Here is a 26489-nt window from a genome sequence, read left to right as displayed (position 1 = left end):
CAGAGTCCAGTCTCTGTAAGGCAGAGGAGGCTGCATGATAAACAGAGTCCAGTCTCTGTAAGGCAGAGGAGGCTGCATGCATATACAACAAGTCACCATAATCAATTACAGAGAGAAAAGTGGCCTGATCAAGCTTCTTTCTAGCCATAAGCGGGAAGCAAGCCTTATTATGACAAATAAAAACCCAATTTCAATGTAATCTTTGTCACAACATTATCCACATGAACTTTGAAGGACAACTTGTCATCCAACCAAATACCGAGGTATTTGAAGGATGACACTTTTTCAATGTGACAATGCTAACCTTCTCTGACAGAGTACAAGTTCTGGTAAAGGTCATTAATTTTTTTTTTGTACATTCGAGACCAGTTTGAGATCATAAAGGGGGGCCTGCAGGGACTGAAAAGCAGTCTGGAGCTCATCAACAGCCTGAACCAGAGAAGGAGCACATGAATATATGACTGTATCATCTGCATATAGATGTAACTTTGCTGGTTGCATCCCATTTCCCAAATCATTAATAAAAATTGAGAATAACACTGGAGCTAAAATGGAACCCTGGGGTACACCTATATTAATCTAAAGAAAGCTCAACTTGTGATTGTCAGTATATACACAGTATTCTGTCAGAAAAACAATTCCTAAACAAAATTACTGCCCCTTCACTGAGACCAATGTTTCTGAGTCTAGCTAGCAACAATTCATGGTCAACTGAATGAAAGGCCTTTAATAAATCCACAAACAGAGCAGCACAATGTTGCCTTTTTATCAAGTGCATTAATGATGTAATTTGCCACGGCCATAGCTGCAGTCGTGGAGCTGTGCCCCAATCTAAAGCCAGACTGAACCCCACTCAGTATGTTCTTTTCAATGAAGTGTTTTAAACTGTGAGTTCACTAGGGATTCATAGACGTTGCTTGCACTATCATAATGATATGATATTTAAAAACACATCAGATCAAAACAGATCAAAAACTGATATCTTTATTTATATCACTTTCACATAATTGTACATTGTACAAATGGATTACTTTATAATATTGAGGAAAGGGCCTCCCAAGTGGCGCAGCGGTCAAAGCTACTGCATTGCAGCGCTTGAGGCATCACTACAGACCTGGGTTTGACCCCAGGCCATGTCACAGCCGGCCGTGACCGGGAGACCCATGAGGCGGCACACAATTGGGAGGGTTTGGCCGACCAGGATTTCCTTGTCCCATTGCGGTCTAGCGACTCCTTGTGGCGGCTGAGGGCCTGCAAGCTGACCTCAGTCGCCAGCTGGACAGGGTTTCCTCTGACACATTGGTGCAGCTGGCTTCCGGGTTAAGCAGCAGTGTATCAAGAAACAGTGCGGCTCGGCAGGGTCGTGTTTCGGAGGACGCATGACTCTCGATCTCAGCCTCTCCCGAGTCCGTAGGGGAGTTACAGCAATGGGACAAGACTAACCACCAATTGGGGAGAAAAAGTGGTCAAATAAATAATAATAATAAATAATGTTGAGAAACAATGACTAGAAAACTTGGAAATTGACTTAGGCCTAAAATAAGAAAAGTCAAGTCATTAATTTAAACCAACTCATTTGAAGTTGAAGTGACCATTATAGGATGCCACGTATCCGAGGACGTACAGTAAGTAGCCAGGGCTCTAAAGGTGACTAGGGTCTTGTTTTTTCTCTGTTTGGGTGTTCCTCCAATCTTGTGACCGTGGGCTAGAAAACAGAAAACATGGAATTCCCAGAAAGGAAGCCTTGCCCTTTGCTCTGAATTGTTTGTGACTACATTTAAAACAAAGATTAACTAAATCAACCATTGGTGGGAAGCCAGTTCTGCTGAGATGACATGGCCTTGAGGTCATGCTTTCATTGGGGAAGAGGTCCAAAAACAACCCCTTCTGTGGTAATTTCCCCTATTCCCCTCCCATGGCACTGGGTAGTAGGTAGGAGTTGTCCTTAAATCAGAAATGTTTCATCCTCCCCTCTATCATTTTCCAGACTGACCGGTCACTACAAACTGTGTCAGAGTGTACAACCTGCTTACGTCTGTTTGAGGGGGCAATTAACCACATACCCCTTATTAACCATTTGTTAACTTGTCATTTGAAACAGGGTTGCAAATGCCAAGGTTTACTGTTTCTCTAAAAACAGGTAAGATAAATTACAGATTAATATTTACCTTACTGAGGTGATGTAGAAATAGTCATAATATTACTGTACTTTCTAAAAAAATTAAAAAATCTCTGAGCTTGAAAGTTACTGATCATGAATAAGAGATTTAATGTGATAAGCAATTATATATATATTAGGCTTATCTGGGGTTTGTTTATCCCAAAATAAGAAATAAGGCTGTTTGTTTGAAATACACATGCATACCTAGAGTTATATGCAAGTCAACACATACAGTGGGGCAAAAAAGTATTTAGTCAGCCACCAATTGTGCAAGTTCTCCCACTTAAAAATATGATAGAGGCCTGTAATTTTCATCATAGGTACACTTCAACTATGACAGACAAAATGAGGGGGGAAAAATCCAGAAAATCACATTGTAAATTAATTAATTTGCAAATTATGGTGGAAAATAAGTATTTGGTCACCTACAAACATGCAAGATTTCTGGCTCTCACAGACCTGTAACTTCTACTTTAAGAGGCTCCTCTGTCCTCCACTCGTTACCTGTATTAATGGCACCTGTTTGAACTTGTTATCAGTATAAAAGACACCTGTCCACAACCTCAAACAGTCACACTCCAAACTCAACTATGGCCAAGACCAAAGAGCTGTCAAAGGACACCAGAAACAAAATTGTAGACCTGCACCAGGCTGGGAAGACTGAATCTGCAATAGGTAAGCAGCTTGGTTTGAAGAAATCAACTGTGGGAGCAATTATTAGGAAATGGAAGACATACAAGACCACTGATAATCTCGCTCGATCTGGGGCTCCACGCAAGATCTCACCCCGTGGGGTCATAATGATCACAAAAACGGTGAGCAAAAATCCCAGAACCACACGAGGGGACCTAGTGAATGACCTGTAGAGAGCTGGGACCAAAGTAACAAAGCCTACCATCAGTAACACACTACGCCACCAGGGACTCAAATCCTGCAGTGGCAGACGTGTCCCCCAGCTTAAGCCAGTACATGTCCAGGCCCATCTGAAGTTTGCTAGAGAGCATTTGGATGATGCAGAAGAAGATTGGGAGAATGTCATATGGTCAGATGAAACCAAAATATAACCTTTTGGTAAAAACTCAACTTGTCGTGTTTGGAGGACAAAGAATGCTGATTTGCATCCAAAGAACACCAAACCTACTGTGAAGCATGGGGGTGGAAACATCATGCTTTGGGGCTGTTTTTCTGCAAAGGGACCAGGACGACTGATCCGTATAAAGGAAAGAATGAATGGGGCCATGTATCGTGAGATTTTGAGTGAAAACCTCCTTCCACCAGCAAGGGCATTGAAGATGAAACGTGGCTGGGTCTTTCAACATGACAATGATCCCAAACACACTGCCCGGGCAACGAAGGAGTGGCTTCGTAAGAAGCATTTCAAGGTCCTGGAGTGGCCTAGCCAGTCTCCAGATCTCAACCCCATAGAAAATCTTTGGAAGGAGTTGAAAGTCCGTGTTGCCCAGCAACAGCCCCAAAACATCACTGCTCTAGAGGAGATCTGCATGGAGGAATGGGCCAAAATACCAGCAACAGTGTGTGAAAACCTTGTGAAGACTTACAGAAAACATTTGACCTCTGTCATTGCCAAGAAAGGGTATATAACAAAGTATTGAGATAAACTTTTGTTATTGACCAAATACCTATTTTCCACCATAATTTGCAAATAAATTCTTTAAAAATCCTATAATGTGATTTTCTGGATTTTTTTCTTCTCATTTTGTCTGTCATAGTTGAAGTGTACCTATAATGAAAATTACAGGCCTCTCTCATATTTTTAAGTGGGAGAACTTGCACAATTGGTGGCTGACTAAATACTTTTTTGCCCCACTGTATGTGTTGACTTGCATATAACTCTAGGTATGCATGTTTATTTCAGACCACTTCTCAGTTCCTATGCTTCCTGGCTGATGTTTTGGTCACTTTTGAATGCTGGCGGTGCTTTCACTCTAGTGGTAGCATGAGACGGAGTCTACAACCCACACAAGTGGCTCAGGTAGTGCAGCTCATCCAGGATGGCACATCAATGCGAGCTGTGACAAGAAGGTTTGCTGTGTCTGTCAGCGTAGTGTCCAGAGCATGGAGGCGCTACCAGGAGACAGGCCAGTACATCAGGAGATGTGGAGTAGGCCGTAGGAGGGCAACAACCCAGCAGCAGGACCGCTACCTCCGCCTTTGTGCAAGGAGGAGCAGGAGGAGCACTGCCAGAGCCCTGCAAAATGACCTCCAGCAGGCCACAAATGTGCATGTCTGCTCAAACGGTCAGAAACAGACTCCATGAGGGTGGTATGAGGGCCCAACGTCCACAGGTGGGGGTTGTGCTTACAGCCCAACACCGTGCAGGATGTTTGGCATTTGCCAGAGAACACCAAGATTGGCAAATTCGCCACTGGCGCCCTGTGCTCTTCACAGATGAAAGCAGGTTCACACTGAGCACATGTGACAGACGTGACAGAGTCTGGAGACGCCGTGGAGAACGTTCTGCTGCCTGCAACATCCTCCAGCATGACCGGTTTGGCGGTGGGTCAGTCATGGTGTGGGGTGGCATTTCTTTGGGGGGCCGCACAGCCCTCCATGTGCTCGCCAGAGGTAGCCTGACTGCCATTAGGAACCGAGATGAGATCCTCAGACCCCTTGTGAGACCATATGCTGGTGCGGTTGGCTCTGGGTTCCTCCTAATGCAAGACAATGCTAGACCTCATGTGGCTGGAGTGTGTCAGCAGTTCCTGCAAGAGGAAGGCATTGATGCTATGGACTGGCCCGCCCTTTCCCCAGACCTGAATCCAATTGAGCACATCTGGGACATCATGTCTCGCTCCATCCACCAACGCCATGTTGCACCACAGACTGTCCAGGAGTTGGCGGATGCTTTAGTCCAGGTCTGGGAGGAGATCCCTCAGGAGACCATCCGCCACCTCATCAGGAGCATGCCCAGGTGTTGTAGGGAGGTCATACAGGCACGTGGAGGCCACACACACTACTGAGCCTCATTTTGACTTGTTTTAAGGACATTACATCAAAGTTGGATCAGCCTGTAGTGTTGTTTTCCACTTTAATTTTGAGTGTGACTCCAAATCCAGACCTCCATGGGTTGATACATTTGATTTCCAATGATCATTTATGTGTGATTTTGTTGTCAGCACATTCAACTATGTAAAGAAAAAAGTATTTAATAAGAATATTTCATTCATTCAGATCTAGGATGTGTTATTTTAGTGTTCCCTTTATTTTTTTGAGCAGTGTATAATATATATACACATACATACATATACACACACAGTGTTGTAATGATGTGCAAATAGTTAAAGTACAAAAGGAAAATGAATAAACAAATAGTTTGCATTCATAATGGTGTTTGTTCTTCACTGGTTGCCATTTTCTTGTGGCAACAGGTCACAAATCTTGCTGCTGTGATTGCACACTGTGTTATTTCACCCAATAGATATGGGAGTTTATCAAAATTGGATTTGTTTTCCAATTCTTAGTGGGTCTGTGTAATCTTAAGATAAATATGTGTCTCTAATATGGTCATACATTTGGCAGGAGGTTAGGAAGTGCAGCTCAGTTTCCACCTCATTCTGTGGGCAGTGTGCACATAGCCGGTCTCCTCTTGAGAGCCAGGTCTGCCTTCAGCGGCCTTTCTCAATAGCAAGGCTATGATCACTGAGTCTGTACATAGTCAAAGATGTCTTTAATTTTGAGTCAGTCATAGTGGTCAGGTATTCTGTCACTGTGTCCTCTCTGTTTAGGGCCAAATAATATTCTAGTTTGCTCTGTTGGTTTGTCAATTTTTTCCAATGTGTCAATAATTATCTTTTAGTTTTCTCATGATTTGGTTGGTACTAATTGTGTTGCTGTCCAGGGGCTCTGTGGGGTCTGTTTGTATTTGTGAACAGCTTGCTTATGGTGCTCTTCTCCAGGTTAATTTCTCTGTAGGTGATGGCTTTGTTATGGAAGGTTTGGGAATCACTTATATTTAGGTCGTTTTAGAATTTAACGGCTCTTTTCTGGATTTTGATAATTAGTGGGTATTGGCCTAATTCTGCTCTGCATGCATTATTTGATGTTTCACGTTGTACACAGGGATATTTTTTGCAGAATACTGCATGCAGAATCTCCATGTGGTGTTTGTCCCATTTTGTGAATTTTGGTTGTTGAGCGGACCCCAGACCTCACAACCAACAAGGGCAATGGGTTCTATAACCGATTCAAGTATTTTTAGCCAGATCCTAATTGGCATGTTGAATTTTATGCTCCTTTTGATCACATAGAAGGCCCGTCTTGCCTGGTCTCTCAGATCGTTTACAGTTTTGTGGAAGTTACCTGTGGAGCTGATGTTTAGGCCGAGGTATGTATATTTTTTTGGTGTGCTCTAGGGCAATGGTTTCTAGATGGAATTTGTATTTGTGGTCCTGGCAACTGGACCTTTTTTGGAGCACCATTATTTTTGTCTTACTGGGATTTACTGTGAGGGCCCAGGTCTGACAGTATCTGTGCAGAAGATCTAGGTGCTGCTGTGGATCCTCCTTGGTTGGGGACAGAAGCACCAGATCATTAGCAAATGGTAGAGATTTGACTTCAGATTCTAGTAGGTTGAGGCTGGGTGCTGCAGACTGCTCTAGTGACCTCACCAATTCGTTGATATACAGTGCCTTGCGAAAGTATTCGGCCCCCTTGAACTTTGCGACCTTTTGCCACATTTCAGGCTTCCATTAATATGTATAGCAGACCTTCATGCCAAATTGAGTCAAAAGCTTCTTTAAAATCAACAAATTAGGGTGTGCAGGGTGAATACGTGGTCTGTCGTACAGTAATTTGGTAAAAGGACTATTTGACATTTCCTCAGTACATTGTTTTCGCTGAGGAAATGTACGAGTCTGCTGATAATGAAGAGGATTTTCCCATTTTCCAATGTTGACGCATATCCCACAGTAGTTATTGGGAACAAATTTGTCTCCACTTTTGTGGATTGGGGTGATCGGTCCTTGGTTCCAAATATTGGGGAAGATGTCAGAGCTGAGGATGATGTTAAAGAGTTTATGTATAACCAATTGGAATTTGTAGTCTCTATATTTTATCATTTCATTGAGGATACCATCAACCACACAAGCCTTTTTGGGTTGGAGGGTTTGTATTTTATCCTGTAGTTTATTCAAAGAAATTGGAGAATCCAGTGTGTTCTGGTAGTCTTTAATAGCTGTTTCTAAGATTTGAATTTGATCATGTATATGTTTTTGCTGTTTGTTCTTTGTAATAGAGCCAAAAAGATTGGAGAAGTAGATAAATAGAGAACTATTCCATTGTTTTTTTTCAATTTTCCCAGAAGTGGTTAGATTCTGTGGATTCATCAGTTACATTGAGCTGATTTCTGACGTGCTGTTCCTTCTTTTTCCATTGTGTATTTCTGTATTGTTTTAGTGATTCACCATAGTGAAGGCATTCTTCATCAAACCATTTGTCATTGTTGTTAATTTTCTTAGGTTGTCTCTAATCAAAGTTTATTTGTCACAAGCGCCGAATAAAACAGGTGTAGATCTTACAGTGAAATGCTTACTTACAGGCTCTAACCAATAGCGCAAAAAAAGGTATTAGGTGAACAATAGGTAAGTAAAGAAATAAACCAACAGTAAAAAGACATATACAATAGCGAGGCTATAAAAGTAGCGAGGCTACATACAGACACCGGTTACTCAGGCTGATTGAGGTTGTATGTACATGTAGATATGGTTAAAGTGACTATGCATATATGATAAACAGAGAGTAGCAGTAGTGTAAAAGAGGGGTTGGCAGGTGATGGATTGCAGGACACAATGCAGATAGCCCGGTTAGCCAATGTGCGGGAACAGTGGTTGGTCGGCCCAATTGAGGTAGTACGTACATGAATGTATAGTTAAAGTGACCATGCATATATGATAAACAGAGAGTAGCAGCATCAGCAGTGTAAAATGAGGGGTTGGGCAGGGCACACAATGCAAATAGCCCGGGTAGCCATTTGATTACCTGTTCAGGAATCTTATGGCTTGGGGGTAAAAACTGTTGAGAAGCCTTTTTGTCCTAGACTTGGCACTCCGGTACCGCTTGCCATGCGGTAGTAGAGAGAACAGTCTATGACTGGGGTAGCTCAAATCAAATCAAATGTATTTATATAGCCCTTCGTACATCAGCTGATATCTCAAAGTGCTGTACAGAAACCCAGCCTAAAACCCCAAACAGCAAGCAATGCAGGTGTAGAAGCACGGTGGCTAGGAAAAGCTCCCTAGAAAGGCCCAAACCTAGGAAGAAACCTAGAGAGGAACCAGGCTATGTGGGGTGGCCAGTCCTCTTCTGGCTGTGCCGGGTGGAGATTATAACAGAACATGGCCAAGATGTTCAAATGTTCATAAATGACCAGCATGGTCAAATAATAGTAAGGCAGAACAGTTGAAACTGGATCAGCAGCATGGCCAGGTGGACTGGGGACAGCAAGGAGTCATCATGTCAGGTAGTCCTTGTGGCATGGTCCTAGGGCTCAGGTCCTCCAAGAGAGAGAAAGAAAGAGAGAAGGAGAGAATTAGAGAACGCATACTTAGATTCACACAGGACACCGAATAGGACAGGATATTTTTTATTTCACCTTTATTTAACCAGGTAGGCTAGTTGAGAACAAGTTCTCATTTGCAACTGCGACCTGGCCAAGATAAATCATAGCAGTGTGAACAGACAACAGAGTTACACATGGAGTAAACAATTAGCAAGTCAATAACACAGTAGAAAAAAATGGGCAGTCTATATACAATGTGTGCAAAAGGCATGAGGAGGTAGGCGAATAATACAATTTTGCAGATTAACACTGGAGTGATAAATGATCAGATGGGCATGTACAGGTAGAGATATTGGTGTGCAAAAGAGCAGAAAAGTAAATAAATAAAAACAGTATAAAAACAGTATGGGAATGAGGTAGGTGAAAATGGGTGGGCTATTTACCTATAGACTATGTACAGCTGCAGCGATCGGTTAGCTGCTCGGATAGCTGATGTTTGAAGTTGGTGAGGGAGATAAAAGTCTCCAACTTTTATCAGGATAAGTACTCCAGATATAAAAAACTGACCCTAGCCCCCCGACACATAAACTACTGCAGCATAAAAACTGGAGTCTGAGACAGGAGGGGTCAGGAGACACTGTAGCCCCATCCGAGGACACCCCCGGACAGGGCCAAACAGGAAGGATATAACCCCACCCACTTTGCCAAAGCACAGCCCCCACACCACTAGAGGGATATCTTCAACCACCAACTTACCATCCTGAGACAAGGCTGAGTATAGCCCACAAAGATCTCCGCCACGGCACAACCCAAGGGGGGGGGGGCGCCAACCCAGACAGGATGACCACAACAGTGAATCAACCCACTCAGGTGACGCACCACTTCCAGGGACGGCATGAGAGAGCCCCAGTAAGCCAGTGACTCAGCCCCTGTAATAGGGATAGAGGCAGAGAATCCCAGTGGAAAGAGGGGAACCGGCCAGGCAGAGACAGCAAGGGCGGTTCGTTGCTCCAGAGCCTTTCCGTTCACCTTCCCACTCCTGGGCCAGACTACACTCAATCATATGACCCAGTGAAGAGATGAGTCTTCAGTAAAGACTTAAAGGTTGAGACCGAGTTTGCGTCTCTGACATGGGTAGGCAGACCGTTCCATAAAAATTGAGCTCTATAGCTGAGGCCTTTGATAGTTTTTAGGGCCTTCCTCTGACACCGCCCGGTGTAGAGGTCCTGGATGGCAGGTAGCTTAGCCCCAGTGATGTATTGGGCCATACGCACTACCCTGTGTAGTGCTTTGCGGTCAGAGGCCGAGCAATTGCCATACCAGGGCAGTGATGCAACCTGCCAAGTTTACACCTTGAAATATTTTGTCCAGGAAATTGTCTAGAAGGGATCGAATTTGTTGTTGCATTATTTATTTATTTACCTCCAATCTATAACATGTCATAATATTAATCAGTTCCTTTGGCTTTGATGCTTCATGAGATTGAGCATAGCTCTGTACAAGTAGACTGATTTTTCTGTGATCTGACAGAGCATTCACAGACAGTCCACTGACACCCCTAAGAGACTCTGGGTTGAGGTCAGTGATAAAATAGTCTATCTGACAGAGCATTCACAGACAGTCCACTGACACCCCTAAGAGACTCTGGGTTGAGGTCAGTGATAAAATAGTCTACAGTACTACTGTCAAGAGATGGGCTATAGGTGTACCTACCGTAAGATGACCATCAAAGCCTACCATTGACGGTGTACATTCCCAGCGTCCTAAAGAGCTGCAGTTGTGACCTGTTTTTGTTGTTTATGTCGTCTTAGTTGTGTCAAGGGGGGCATATGGGGGAGGGAATGCTGTCACCTCCAGGTAGGTGTTTGTCCCCCTGTGTGCTGATGGTGTCAGGTTCTTGTCCAGTTCTGGCATTGAGGTCGCCACAGACTAGTACATTTCTCTGGGCCTGGAAATTGTTGATCTCCCCCTCTAGGATGGAGAAGCAGTCATCGTTAAAGTAAGAGGATTCTATTAGGAGGGCATATAGCTAGCACACATGAGGACATTTATCTCTTATTAATTTCTAGCCAAATGTGAAATGTTCCTGACTCATTTAATAGAGTGGATTAGGTCTGCAATGTACCAAATTAGCATACCCCCTGAGTCTCTTCCCTGTTTCACACCTGGTGGTTTGGTGGATGGGACTACCAGCTCTCTGTAACCTAGAGGGCAACCAGTGGGTCCTTGGGCGGCTGTAGTGGGGGTTGGGCCTGTGGCTCTGCTCACGGCCTGGGCATATGTCCTGCTGTTATGTTGAGGTCCTTGACGCAGTGGCGTGTGGCCAGGGTTTGTCTTAGCTGGTTGGGGTGTGGCTGGTGATGCTGTGGTCTGGATGTAGGTCCTTTTGGTGTGGGTTCTCTCAGTGCAGTTCCTTCGGGAGGGGGTCTTGCACATCTGGGAGGGTGTCTCGCTGGTCTCTGCGGTTGTCCGTTGCTCCTGTGTGAGGTGCTGGGGCTACGATTGATGTCCTTCAGGGTCCTGGAAAAAGTTGGAATTTCTGCCTTGTAGAGGTGGACCTGGTCGTAGAGGCTGTTCTAGTCCAGGGTGGAGTTGTGGGCTAGGTAGACATTAGGTTTTGAGGTACAGTCTCGCGAAATGCTTGCATTCACCTGCTGTATGGTGGCAGGGTGAAAGTATTTGTGGTAGAAGGGTCTCTCTCACTCGCTCTCTCTTTCTCCTTTGCCAAGATAATCCATCCCCCTGACAGGTGTGGCATATCAAGCCGCTGATTAAACAGCATGGTCATTACACAGGTGCCTTGTGCTGGGGACAATAAAAGGACACTAAAATGCGCAGTTGTGTCACACAACACAATTCCACAGATGTCTCAAGTTGAGGGAGCGTGCAATTGGCATGCTGACTGCAGGAATGTTCACAAGAGCTGTTTCCAGATAATTTAATGTAAATGTCTCTACCATATGCCTCACAACCGTAGCCCACGTGTATGGTGTCGTGGGGGCGAGGGGTTTGCTGATGTAAACGTTGTGAACAGAATGCCCCATGGTGGCGGTGGGGTTATGTTATGCCCAGGCATAAGCTACGGACAACAAACTCAATTGCATTTTATCGATGGCAATTTGTATGCACAGAGATACTGTGACGAGATCATGAGGCCCATTGTGGTGCCATTCATCCCCCGCAGTCACCTCACACCAGATACTGACTGGTTTTCTGATCCACACCCCTACCTTTTCCCCCCAAGGTATCTGTGACCAACAGATGCATATCTGTATTCCCAGCCATGTGAAATCCATAAATTAGGGCTTAATGAATTTATATCAATTGTCTATTTTCCTCATATGAACTGTAACTCAGTAAAATCTTTGAAATGGTTGTGTTTATATTTTTGTTCAGTATATATGACTCAAAATACTGAGGTATAGACTTGGGAGGAGTAATTTTACATTTACTTGTTTTTTTGTCATTTAGGAGACTTGAGCAACTTACAATAGCAATTGGGGTTCAGTGCCTTGCTCAAGAACACATCAACAGATTTTTGACCTGGTCAACTTGGGGATTTGAACTAGCTCCAGAAATATTCCCGAGTTGCTGACTTGGAATTCCTAGTTGTTTTGAATGCTGCCATAAGTGTTTAGACACCGGACGGTAACCAATAACACAATTTTTCTTATTAGCGTCATGGCAGCAACACTAGTTTCCCGCCAGCAGCATTAAGACTTCCAGTTTTCCAATTTTTGCCTTCAAAATAAAAGACTGCGGTAAAACGCTGTGTGTATGATACGAAATCAATCATTTTTGCAACTTTGCATAGTGCATAATGTTAAAATAATAAACTAAAAAGAGAATGACTACTTTATATAAGATACATCATATTATGTGGCACACATTGAGAAATGCTTGGAACTTGAGTAAATGAATGTAAAGTACATAATATTCTACAGACCACATTGATCTAGTACTAGAGTCTATATATTGTGTTATTCATTGGATGATACCCAGCAAGCCCACTCATTTCATTGCTCCCAATGCAATACATTGTAGGCCTATAAATTACATTATTGGCTTAGAGAGAAAAAACTATTATATGTGCCAATGTAAAAGTGGGGTTGGAAATACTCAGTAGGGTCTGTAGAATGTATGGTGTTATTTCATGGGGGACTGAGGTTGGTCCCAATGGAATGGGTGGAGCAAAAGGCCAGCAACACTATTATTCAGAGCCCCATTGAAATGACACCAGATATACATTCTACAGACCCTACAAAACGTTTACTGTGGCACCCAAAATAGTTTTGCTCTATAAGCCAATATGTATTACATTAACAGTAATTCGCATTGGGGGCATTCATATGACTTTGGAACATGGTGCAATTGTCACTTAAATATGAACAAATGTAAATAACTGTCAATAACCTGAGTGTTTCTACTATTACTTGGGGAACCTTTATTTTGAAGAATTTCTAAAACAACGTTGACCCGGAAGTACTTCACGTGTTGCTGACGAGATGCTGATATTTCTCTTCACTTCGGTGTAAAACGGAAGTAAACTGTGACGAAGAACAATTTCCACGTTAGCGTTTTGATTTCGACGTTTATTAACACCATGGACATCTACATTTCACTCATTTAACTGAACAGCATCATATACTTACCACAGGTTATCTTTCATTCGCGTAGGAGACAGGACTTAGTTGATAGATGTTATCTATATAACGCTAGCTAGCTGCTAATGTTAGCTAACAATGGCCAACTGTATTGTTTTTCACACTCAAATAGCCTCCATTATGGAGGTTCTAGCGAATGCAGCCGTGGCAGAGATCTGTAAACTCGTAGACGATGACTATGCAGTGTTTCGTTTGGAAATAACTCAAAGCCAGAAAGAAAACAGGGCATTGCGGAGGAAACTACAGCTACAGGAACTTAAGGTGTCACGGGAGCGCGCAGAGGGGACATTGCGAGAGCGCGTCCTCGCCAGTCGTCCCAGAAGTGTAAAGATCCTCGACCGATACAGAGGAATGGCAAGAGGTACATTTTGCATAAATGCGCTGCATTAGCTAAATAAAACTAAATTCAATGAACATGAAACATACTTCTACAGTATAGGCCATACATTTTTAATGCATTAACGGTGATTTCGGCCGATACACAAGTCAGGGCATTCATACCTCATGCGTTTCGCGGAGCAGCACAGAGCTGTTGTGAAGGAAGTTCAAATCAAAATTTATTTGTCACATACACATGGTTAGCAGATGTTAATGCGAGTGTAGCGAAATGCTAGTTGTATTCTATGGTATATTGGCAATCGCACAATTTAATGTGCATCCCACCACCAACTGTGAGGGATGGAAACAGGATTCCCATAAATTAATAAAAATACCCATCAAAAAGTAAACTAAATCAAACAACTTTGCTGTTTAACAAATTTAACCGATCTGTTCCGAACTCAGGCTCAAGGGGAAACTGGGAGGGCAGGTCTTCCGGCGACAGTAATGCAAGTTTTCAGATGTAAAAATCGTTTAAGTCCCAAAAACGTTTCTGCCACAGCCACAATAATGTCCAGTTTCTTAGTCTTCTACGAGACTTGTGCCGTACAGTTAATAACTGTGGCAATGACTACCACAAAAATCCACCATTTTAACACACGGTATCTTTTGACTGGCAGCAAATATTTACTACAGTGGTCCGTCCACTACCATATCTTCACGAGCATCCCTTGTTTTCCCAATTATTTTAAATCACCTCTGCATAGGAGATTCGATTGACCGCTTTAACTACACCGTTCTTCAATATACTCTGTCCATCTGCACACACTTGAATCATGGCCAAATCGTTTACAATTCGTACACTGCAATCGTTTGGAGCCGAAAGCTCTAACATCGTATCTTACATAACCAAGCTTCACACGCGTAGGTTTCTCTTTATCAAAAAACAACAGGACCGACAGACTTTGAAAGAAATTGTCAAGCAAGCCAGTTTGTGTTTAAACAGAACCTCTCTCCCCCACCTATTGTCAACCAATCATCTCCGTGTGGAGCTATACAGAGCGGTACTGAGCTCCATTTGGCCTTTGCATGCCTCTGGAGACTCCGCGATTGCGTCACACCCGTCCATACCGAGCCCCCGACCACATTTTCGGATCATGCATAAATTGGCTTAAGTCGCTCCGCTCCCCTCTGCGTATTTGTTCAGGGCCCGGTTTCCCAGAAGCATCTTAAGGCTAAGTATATTGTTAAAACCTTTGTAGGAGCATTGTTAAATCTCCAAGCAAGCTGTTTCCCCAAAACCATAGTTAACGTTGCACTTAAACGCTCGTAATTTAACGCCTGCCTCAGCCAACTCGCAGAACAGCCGAGTGGGTTGTTAGATGCTTTTTTTTGCCCTCCAGCGTCACTTTATACATAGAAGATTTATGTTATCCGTCTCTCCGTGACCGCCTATAACTTCACAACGAAGACTACTACAAATACAAAGTTGCCAATGTCTTTGCAATTGTAGGGGTAAAATGCTTAAAAATGAAAATTGAGATGACCGCATTAAAAATATATAGCCTACCTACAATATAGGCCCATATGTTTCAATGATATTAAAATACATGTTCACTTAATTGAGTTTTATTTGTCTACTGTCTATTTTTTACCTCAATATATTTAATGAAATGTAGCTTAATGTGCTCAATGATCGTGATTGTATTGTGAAATCGTGCAACGCTGCCTTTCTTTCGACCCTACCAGTATCTACAGTTGAAGTCGGAAGTTTACATACACATAGGTTGGAGTCATTAAAACTCATTTTTCAACCACTCCACAAATTTCTTGTTAACAAACTATAGTTTTGGCAAGTCGGTTTAGGACATCTACTTTGGGCATGACAAGTAATTTTTCCAACAACTGTTTACAGACAGATTGTTTAATTTATCATTCATTATATCACAAGATAAAGCAAAGCAGTTTGACAGATACAACGACACAGAGTTACACATGGAGTAAAACAAACATACAGTCAATAATAATACAGTGAGTTGACTGTGCCTTTAATCAGCTTGGAAAGTTCCAGAAAATTATGTCATGGCTTTAGCAGCTTCTGATAGGCTAATTGACATACTTTGAGTCAATTGGAGGTGTACCTGTGGATGTATTTCAAGGCCTACCTTCAAACTCAGCGCCTCTTTGCTTGACATCATGGGAAATCAGCCAAGACCCCAGAAAAAAAAGGCAAGTCTGGTTCATCCTTGGGAGCAATTTCCAAATGCCTGAAGGTACCACGTTCATCTGTACAAACAATAGTACACAAGTATAAACGCCAATGGACCACGCAGCAGTCATAGTGCTCAGGAAGAAGATGTGTCCTATAGATGAAAGTACTTTGGTGCGAAATGTGCAAATCAATCCCAGAACGACAGCAAAGGACCTTGTGAAGATGCTGGAGAAAACAGGTACAAAAGTATATCCACAGTAAAACGAGTCCTGTATCGGCATAAACTGAAAGGCCGCTCAGCAAGGAAGAAGCCACTGCCCCAAAACCGGTATAAAAAAGCCAGACTACGGTTTGCAACTGCACATGGGGACAAAGATCGTACTTTTTGGAGAAATGTCCTCTGGTCTGATGAAACAACATTATAACTGTTTGACCGTAATGACCATCGGTATGTTTGGAGGAAAAACGGGGATGCTTGCAAGCTGAAGAACACCATCCCAACAGAGAAGCATGGGGGTGGCAGCATTATGTTGTGGGGATGCTTTGTTGCAGGAGGAACTGGTGCACTTCACAAAATAGATGGCTTCATGAGGGAGGGAAATTATGTGGATATATTGAAGCAACATCTCAAGACATCAGTCAGGAAGCTTGGTCGCAAATGGGTCTTCCAAATGGACAATGACCCCAAGCATACTTCCAAAGGTGTGGCAAAATGGCTTAAGGACAACAAAGTAAGGGTATTGGAGTGGCCATCACAAAGCCCTGACCTCAATCCCATATAAAATGTGTGGGCAGAACTGAAAAAGCGTGTGTGAGCAAGGAGGCCTTACAAACCTAACTAAGTTACGCCAGCTCTGTCAGGAGGAATGGGCCAAAATTCCCCCCAACTTATTGTGGGAAGCTTGTAGAAGGCTACCTGAAAGTTTGACCCAAGATAAACAATTTAAAGGCAATGCTACTAAATACTAATTGAGTGTATGTAAACTTCTGACCCACTGGGAATGTGATGAAAGAAATAAAAGCTTAAATAAATTATTCTCTTCTATTATTCTGACATTTCACATTCTTAAAATAAAGTGGTGATCCTAACTGACCTAAGACATGGAATTTTTACTCTGATTAAATGTGAGGAATTGTGAAAAACTTGAGTTTAAATGTATTTTGCTAAGTTGTATGTAAACCTCCGACTTCAACTCTATATCACCTTGATATACAGTACCAGTCAAATGTTTGGAGACACTTATACACTTATGTTTTTCATTGTTTTTACTATTTTCGACAATGTAGAATAATAGTGACATCAACTATGGAATAATGTAGTAACCAAAAAAGTTTAAACAAATCAAATTATATTTGAGATTCTTCAAAGTAGCCACCCTTTGCCTCGATGACAGCTTTGCACACTCTTGGCATTCTCTCAACCAGCGTCACCTGGAATGCTTATCCAACAGTCTTGAAGGAGTTCCCACATATGCTGATCACTTGTTGGATGCTTTTCCATCACTCTTCGTTCCAACGCATCCCAAACCATCTCAATTGGGTTGAGATCGTTGTGGAGGTCAGGTGATTGTGGAGGTCAGGTCATCTGATGCAGCATGCCATCACTCTCTTTCTTGGTCAAATAGCCCTTACACAACCTGGAGGTGTGTTGGGTCATTGTCCTGTTGAAAAACAAATGATAGTGGGACTAAGCGCAAACCAGATGGGATGCCTTGTTGCAGAATGCTGTGGTAGCCATGTTGGTTAAGTGTGCCTTGAATTCTAAATGAATCACTGACAGTGTCACCAGCAAAGCACCATCACACCTCCTCCTCTATGCTTCACCGTGGGAACCACACATGCAGAGATCATCTGTTCATCTACAGTACTCTCCATCTCACGAAGACATGGCTGTTGGAACCAAAAATCTTTCTTTTGGACCCATCAGACTAAAGGACAGATTTCCACTGGTGTTTCTTGGCTCAAGCCAGTCTTCTTCTTATTGGTCTCCTTTAGTAGTGGTTTATTTGCAGCAATTCGACCATGAAGGCCTGATTCACCCAGTCTCCTCTGTACAGTTGATGTTGAAATGTGTCTGTTACTTGAACCCTGTGAAGTATTTTATTTGGGCTGCAATTTCTGATGCTGGTATCTCTAATGAACTTATCCTCTGCAGCAGAGGTGGCTCTGGTTCTTCCTTTCCTGTGGCGGTCCTCATGAGAGCCAGTCAAAGCGCTTGATGGTTTTACAACTGCACTTGAAGAAACTTTCAAAGTTCTTGAAATTTTCCGTATTGACTGACCTTCATGTCTTAAAGTAACGATAGACTGTTGTTTCTCTTTGCTTATTTGAGCTCTTCTTGCCATAAAATGGACTTGGTCTTTTACCAAATAGGACTATCTTCTGTATACCACCCCTACCATGTCACAACACAACTGATTGGCTCATACGCATTAAGAAGGAAATAAATTTCACTAACTAGCTTTTAACAAGGCATACCTGTTAAATGAAATGCATTCCAGGTGACTACTTCATGAAGCTGGTTGAGAGAATGCCAAGAGTGTGCAAAGCTGTCATCGAGGCAAGGGTGGCTACTTTGAAGAATCTCAAATATAAAATATATTTAGATTTGTTTAACACTTTTTGGGGTTACTACATGATTCCATATGTGTTATTTCATAGTTTTGATGTCTTCACTATTATTCTACAATGTAGAAAATAGTAAAAATAAAGAAAAACCCTTGAATGAGTAGGTGTGTCCAAACTTTTGACTGGTACGTATTGTACAATAAGGCCGTGACAACAAAAGACAAGTCACACAGTGGTGGAATAAATTCAACTACACATATGTTTGTTTCATCACAAAACCAGAGAGCAACATCCATCCGCTGAAGTCCACAAAACATATTTTGCATGTAACAAACAGTTATCACCTGCAGTATTGTGAAGCAATTTCATGTTTTCAACAAGTTTATTAAACAACTACTGATTTAGAACCACAGAGTTACCACAAGTCAGCACAAAGAAAACAGGAGCACTGCCTCCGCTAATTCCATCACCATTTCAACTTAAACATTTAAACATCAAATCAACAAGGCTATATATGCTTAGTTTAATACACTGAAAACAAAGTTAAAGATTTTTTAATGATTTAGTTCTATCAATGTTGCCAAATATAATGTGGCTATCCCTGGAACTGATTTCTGTGTGTGCTTGCGCATGTAAGTAAAAACATAATAACTTTAAAATAAGAAAAGTGGACTCGCCGAACACCTATGCCATCCTCCTCTCTTTGATGTTGGCAAACCGGTCTATGGCTCTGTCATATAGCACACTTTTAGTTTTTGTTGTCATGGGCTACAAAGCTAAAATGCTTGTTCGCCTGACTTCCTCTCATGGGCAACAATGAACCAGCTTAGTTAGCTAGCTAGTTAGACTACTAGGCTACATCTCGACTCATATTGAACTTCAATCGTCAAAGGCCAGTGGTACAACATTAATTTATGGTTAGATCTGAATCGCCATCATAATCATTGGCCTGTGCAGAGAATGAAGTCAAAACCACCAGTCAAAATCCCCATCTCCATCCATGGCCAATTTAGCGAGCTAGCTACTGCAGACCAGAAACAATAAGGAAGTTTTGCTTAGGATGTGATTTGATTGGTGTGAAGCCGAATCCAAACTAACCTCCCTTGGGGGGAGTTTTCCTGCGCCAGGACAACCTACTGACAACCTACGCTGACTGGCTAATTATTATATAAAAAATGTTTACCAAGGGAGGCCAAATGCTTGCTGGCATCAATCAATCAAATGCTCCGGCGCAACATGTCATACTCTTTTTTTTCCAGACAGCATCAGATACATGGGCTACACATACTGCAAATCAAATCTGAGACAGAGGGGCGCTATTTCTCTCGCTCGGATGATTTCTCCCGTGAAATTCAGCCCCTTGCAAATAGATGGAAAATTATGAAAAAACAGAGAGATGAAAGAGACCTTATTTTAACATTTACATTTTTTTATAGGTCATATATTTGGGGAAGCCTGGCTTCCCTTGACGTCCATGAATACACAGCACTGTATTTAGGCTATTGTTTATATGTGTATTTCACACTATGTTGAGGTAAAAATCAGAGTATAATACTTATGTGGATGTCAAGCCCAATACATGTCATTGTCAGTTAAAACTACTTTGACGACCACCACCACCGCTCTCTGTATGCTAGCTATGCTACCAGTTTATACGAATGGGAGCTAGCATTTAGCAGTCTTTTTTTCTAAACCTGAAAAGTGACAACCTCTAAATGTTATGCAGCGAAAAGAGCCAAATGTATTCAAATTGGATTTGAGTAACCACATTGTGGGCCTGTTACAACATATCAATCATGATGGTTTTGACAAATATCCACTTTGTTAGATCATATTTTTTGAATGTGCGCCAATCCAACTTCCTTCTATCCCCTACGTTCTGCATTCCATTGACCTCTTTACCGCGTCTATCCCCATTACCTTCCAGATCTCTTTCCAGGAGTTCAATCACATTTTTGTGTCTTTTGAAATCCCTACACGAGGTATCATAAATCGTTTTTTATTTATTTGCGAACTTCTTCTGATAGCCTTTCATCAAAGTTGATAGCTTTTCATTGGTTGTCAAGGAAGTTTTCAAGGAAGTGAGTTTGTGTTAATAGTGGATTTACACCAATCATGTCAATGTGGAGCTATACGGAGCCCTCCACGTTGTTACAAAATATAAGAGGCGCATGGCATCGCTTTACGGAGCTCGATTTGGGCTCCACAAGCCTCCGAATGCTCCGCAATTGCGTCACACGGAGCCTTTGGATCAAGCATAAAAGTTCTCTCTGCTTGGTGTTTTGGGAAATATGTTACATGTTAGGCTGTTGTAGGAAGGATGAACCTTTAAAACACTCGTGAGCCTAAATTCCATCGCTATTGGGAAACCGGGCCCAGATGTGTTACACAAAATTGGGTCTTGGTCAGTTTTTGGATAGTGTGCAATGATTCCCCTATCTTCCGGCAAGACACATTATATTCTAACCAGATTCTTGATTGGGGCTACAGGTACCCTACCGGATAAGAGTGTTGGACCAGTAACCACATCAACAGGGGAAAAATATGTTGATGTGCCCTTGCGCAAGGCACTTAACCCAAATCGCTCCTTTAAGTCGTTCTGGATAAGAGTCTCCTAAATGACTCAATGTAAAACATTTTTTTTTACTGCATTTCAAATGATTCACTCAATGAAAACATTGTGATGCATGGAGCATAATACATCAATTAATAAATAGTATATCAAGAAGTTATGACAAGTGTTACCTTATATCCTAGCCAATTGTAGACAGTGTCAATATTGTACAATATACTGTTGAGCATTGACAATACCGAACTTAACCCCATCTTTCCCCCAATCACTCTCAGGTGAAGGACATCTCACTGGAGGCCACAGGAACTTTGTGAGGCCAGTGGGACACAATACATGGAGAGATGACCAACCAATTACTGTTGATGAGGGGAGTGGAACCTCCAACCAGCACGTTATCATGATAGAGGTTAGTTTAATAGTATTACATCGAAATTACAGTATATCAAAAGTGGCCAGTTTATTTCATAAAGGCTCCCCGCAGCTATTCACTTCCTTACATGTAACATCCTCATTTATCTGCCATAGTTGAGCTTGTGAGACTTCCCCATGACATTGTTATCCAATTATACTCATGTACTGATAATAACCTCCTCTCTTCTTGTGTCAGTCTGCAGATATAGAGGCTGCAGGTCCTGGGTTCAAGCAGGAGAGGTCTGAAGGAGAGGAGGACCCACGGCACAGCAGAGACATCCAGACTGTAGCTACAGGGGGAGCTCCTGCCGCTCCAGAGGATCCCACCGCCTCGCCAGCACAGCCCAGGACCAGACGCAGCATCACGGAGGTCAGTGGAATGCTGAACGCCGTCCTCAAGTCAGAGACAGATACCAAGACTTTAACTGTAACACAAAGGCTTTTACCCACAGGATCTGACCACAGATCAGACCCAGAAAGATTGGCGCCACTGGGCTGTCCTCCTGCTCTCGGCTCAGAGTATTTACTTTACGGTAACCTAAGCCCGAGGACGATTCAATCCCATCGGGACTCAGGTGACGTGTTAGAGACTGGAAATAATCCATCTTGTTCTTACACTACAGAGTTGGACTCTGACAACATGCCCTTGGGTTTAGAGAGACAAACTGATTTGTCTAGAGGGGACTGGAACCGGTACAGTAGTAGTGTATACTCTGAAGGGTGCCAAGATAAGAAAGGAGAGGGTCTGGTTGTAGGTGAAGTGACTGTGAAAGTGGAGGGCGACGCTCCTCCCACATGGAATGCAGATAGTCACCTAGGAGATGGACTCTCACAGGGCAGAGATTTCTTAGATTACAGTGAAAGCTTAGAAACAAATACAAATGTTGTTACCCACTCCCCTTTACACGCGCTCAGGCATCACGACCCAGTGTCCACGTCGATGGGGCCTTCAGATTCACATGGTCACGTCCTTTTCGATCAGGTGTTGAACTCAAACAACAGGGCTAGAGCCCAGACTCAGGGAGGGGGAACCACATCAGGATATAGTAAAGAGAAACGGTTCCTCTGCATGTTCTGTAACAAAGGCTTCAGTTGCTCCCAGAAGGTGGAGAGGCACCAGAGAGTCCACACAGGGGAGAAACCATTCAGCTGTACCCAGTGTGACATGCGCTTCGCCCAGGCTGGCCACCTGAAGAGGCACCAGAGGGTCCACACAGGGGAGAAACCCTACAACTGTACCCAGTGTGACATGCGCTTCGCACAGGCTGGTGACCTGAAGAGGCACCAGAGGGTCCACACAGGGGAGAAGCCCTATAGCTGCCCCCAGTGTGAGAAGAGGTTCTCAGAGAGGAGCTACCTCAGGATACACCAGCAGAAAAACCATTCCACTCTATAACATAGAAAGTAATCATTCCACTCGATAGCATCTGACATTTAGATCAAATCCTGCATTAAAGACACATTTTGATTGTTTTCAGCAGAAAAGACCCACAGATGCATTTGGAATATTCCTTGGTAGAATATTGTATCCAGATATTGTGTGATATGATATGCATTGTACAAAACATTAGGAACACCTTCTTAAAATGGAGTTGCATCCCTTTTGTCCTTAGAACAGTCTCATTTAGTCTGTGCATGGACTCTACAAGGTGTCGAAAGCGTTCCATAGGGATTCTGGCCCATGTCGACTCCAATGCTTCCCACAGTTGTGTCAAGTTGGCTGGATGTCCTTCGGGTGATGGACCCTTCTTGATACACACGGGGAAACAGTTGAGTGTGAAAAACCCAGCAGCATTGCCGTTCTTGACACATTCAAACCAACTACCATACCCCGTTAAAAGGCATTGTCGTCTTGTCCTTTCACCCTCTGAATGGCACACATACACAATCCATGTCTCAATTGCCTCAAAGCTTAAAAATCCTTCTTTTACCTGTCTCCTCCCCTTTATTTACACTGATTTAACAAGTGACATCAATAAGGGATCATAGCTTTCACCTGGATTCACCTGGTCAGTCTATGTCAGTGAAAAAGCAGGAACGTGTTCCTAATGTTTTGTTCACTCCGTGTATAAGCCACATAAGCCTAAAATGTATGTTATACATATTGTGTTTGTACTGTGTAGGCTATATGATGTTCACAAATGCCTGTTTCATTACTTCCAATCAACTACTTCACCACCCCCCACCACCACCACCAGACATGTTTAATAAGAAATGAATGCAGTTGATCAACTTCATGCAGTTTTTTAGTTGAGACGTGTGTATATGTGTGGTTTTCATCTGGTGTATTTAAAACTTGTTTATGTTCAATAAACACAAAATGGGACTTTTCATCCTAAGACTTTCATTGAGATTCTCTTTAGTATAAATCCCATCTGGACCCGTAAGCACAAAGCATCTCAGAATAGATCCCAGCAGTTCAAATCTGTTTTAAGACTAAAATAAACTCCCGGCTCAGAGTAGGTTTTAGGATGACGTCGAGACACTGCCCAGACTAACTCTGAGCCAGGAGGAGTAAAATCAACTCATAAAAGTTTCTCAGCTGATAATCACGACATCCTGCAAAGGAAAGATAGCGATGACGCTCTTTGGCGTTGTTTGCAAATGATAGGGAATAACCCATCACAATGAGGCATCACCAGCTGTGAACTCCATAGCATGCTTCAGACAACGCCGGTGAGTGTGACTACCATCAAATGTTGCAATGGTAAAACATTTGATATAATATTCACCCGACACGATCACTTTGCCCACTCTTAATTATCGCCTAATATGTTGGCATGAATAACCTTTCAACATTTTTTAACCCATTCTTATGATTGTCAAAAGCTGAATTTTGGACTATATTACCATTATACTGTACCAACACCCGTCACTTCCCTTTAACAACTTTTCAACTTTGAACTCCTGTTTATCAAATCACTTGCCGATAATGTTGCGTATGTTTGAAAGGTTTTTCATCGGACACAATCAAAGTTAACATAAGCCCTAAATGCTTCCAGTTGCCCAACTTACCGGCATGCCCGATTTTAGGCTTTTTACATTTTTTAACAACGTGATGTTGCGCTCCAACGGGATAACATGAAATAGCATGATGTAGGTCATTAAATAATCAAAAGAAAAACTTGTTTATTTATTAGTCTAGTGGTTATAAGCATTTAGGCATATCATGTGAAATAGGCCACGTGAAATCATTGTCAAAATCAACCAGAGGGTCTAGATTATTTATGCATTGATCATATAGACATGTATCAAAACATTATTTTAATAACTTCAAAGCAATTGCATGTGGCACAGGAACCACTGACTCGCTTCATTACCAAGACACCTGCTGGTAACCCTTAACTGGTTAGGACAGCTCATGAGGTCTCCTAAATATCTGTTGACAAGGTGGGACTGTTATGGCTAAAGAGGCTTCACACATAGCTTTTATTTTTACCCATCAGAGTAGGAATCAAATGTCTCTTATCAGCACTTACGACCAATTTTCTACTCTGAGAGGCTTTTGTTAACACGGGCCCAACAAAGAGTCTCAGAGTAAAAGTGCTGATTGAGGATCAGGTCCCCACCTGTCTACATAGTCTTATTCTTTATGATCTAAAAAGGCAAAACTGATCCTAGATCAGCACTCTTCTGAGAGGCTTTGTGGATACAGACCCCTGATTTCACCCTATTCTACATACCCCTGACAGAGCATTAATCAAATCAAATGTATTTGTATAGCCCTTCATACATCAGCTGATATCTCAAAGTGCTGTACAGAAACCCAGCCTAAAACCCCAAACAGCAAGCAATGCAGGTGTAGAAGCACGGTGGCTAGGAAAAGCTCCCTAGAAAGGCCCAAACCTAGGAAGAAACCTAGAGAGGAACCAGGCTATGTGGGGTGGCCAGTCCTCTTCTGGCTGTGCCGGGTGGAGATTATAACAGAACATGGCCAAGATGTTCAAATGTTCATAAATAACCAGCATGGTCGAATAATAATAAGGCAGAGCAGTTGAAACTGGAGCAGCAGCACGGTCAGGTGGACTGGGGACCGCAAGGAGTCATCATGTCAGGTAGTCCTGGGGCATGGTCCTAAGGCTCAGGTCCTCTGAGAGAGAGAAAGAAAGAAAGAGAGAAGGAGAGAATTAGAGAACGCACACTTAGATTCACACAGGACACCGAATAGGACAGGAGAAGTACTCCAGATAAGATTAAAACCAGACTACTTACTAATGATACCTACACATCCCCACACACTAACAAACACCTACTGTACAGGTCAAAATAGTTCAGTCAGGTTTGTCTGATGATGACTGTTGACTTATCATAGCTGACTCATATTTACCCACAACATCATATTTATGTCCACCGTGATGGGTTTAACAACAATGAAGTCATTCTGTAATTACAGTATAGGACTCAAACATAGAACGTACACACACACGATAACAAGGATTTTGTGTTGTAGAGTAGTGGCCTGAGGACACACACTTAATGTGTTGTGAAAGGTAATGTTTTCATTGTGCTGAACCCCAGGAAGTGTAGGTCCTCCCTTGGCAGCAGCTAATGGGGATCCTTAATACATACAAACGTAGTGGGGATGGGTAAACACTCCATGTTGAAAGTGTGTTTATCTGTGTGTACATACCTGAGGGAGTGTATGTCTGTGTAATCTGTATCACCTCTCTCTTCCAGGAGGAGGAGGGTCCAGAGGTGCTGCTGGTGAAGGAGGAGGGTCTGGGGAACCCTGAGGGAACCATGGTCATGGAGGACAACCAGACTACACCACCTCCTGAACCCACAGAGGAACCAGCTGAGCAGCACAGGACCACACACAGTCTCACTGAGGTGAGCCCACTGTGAACTACTGTCTGAATGGTATTAGGTCAGGGCCCGTATTCACAAAGCCTCTCGGAGTAGGAGTGCTGTTGTTGGATCAGTTTAGCCTTTTTGGTGTGGGACCCTGCGTTTGAATTATCCAACCATTTAAGTGTCAGGTAATCACATCAACTAACATGTTTGCATAGTACTCATAGCAAACCCTCAAACCCTTGCCCAATCAGAAGATGCTCCCATTAAAGATG

At 42.7% G+C, this 26489-nt stretch overlaps 1 pseudogene; it reads left to right on the top strand.

Moving 5' to 3' along the window:
• The first annotated feature begins 13196 nt into the window (after positions 1 to 13196).
• The window catches only part of LOC124012434, a 52544-nt pseudogene continuing 39251 nt past the window's right edge, over positions 13197 to 26489 (top strand).

The sequence above is a fragment of the Oncorhynchus gorbuscha genome, linkage group LG24, assembly GCF_021184085.1.
Source record: "Oncorhynchus gorbuscha isolate QuinsamMale2020 ecotype Even-year linkage group LG24, OgorEven_v1.0, whole genome shotgun sequence".
Taxonomy (NCBI): domain Eukaryota; kingdom Metazoa; phylum Chordata; class Actinopteri; order Salmoniformes; family Salmonidae; genus Oncorhynchus; species Oncorhynchus gorbuscha.
The sequence above is the reverse complement of the archived record's forward strand: the minus strand, read 5'-3'. Positions and strand labels throughout refer to the sequence as shown.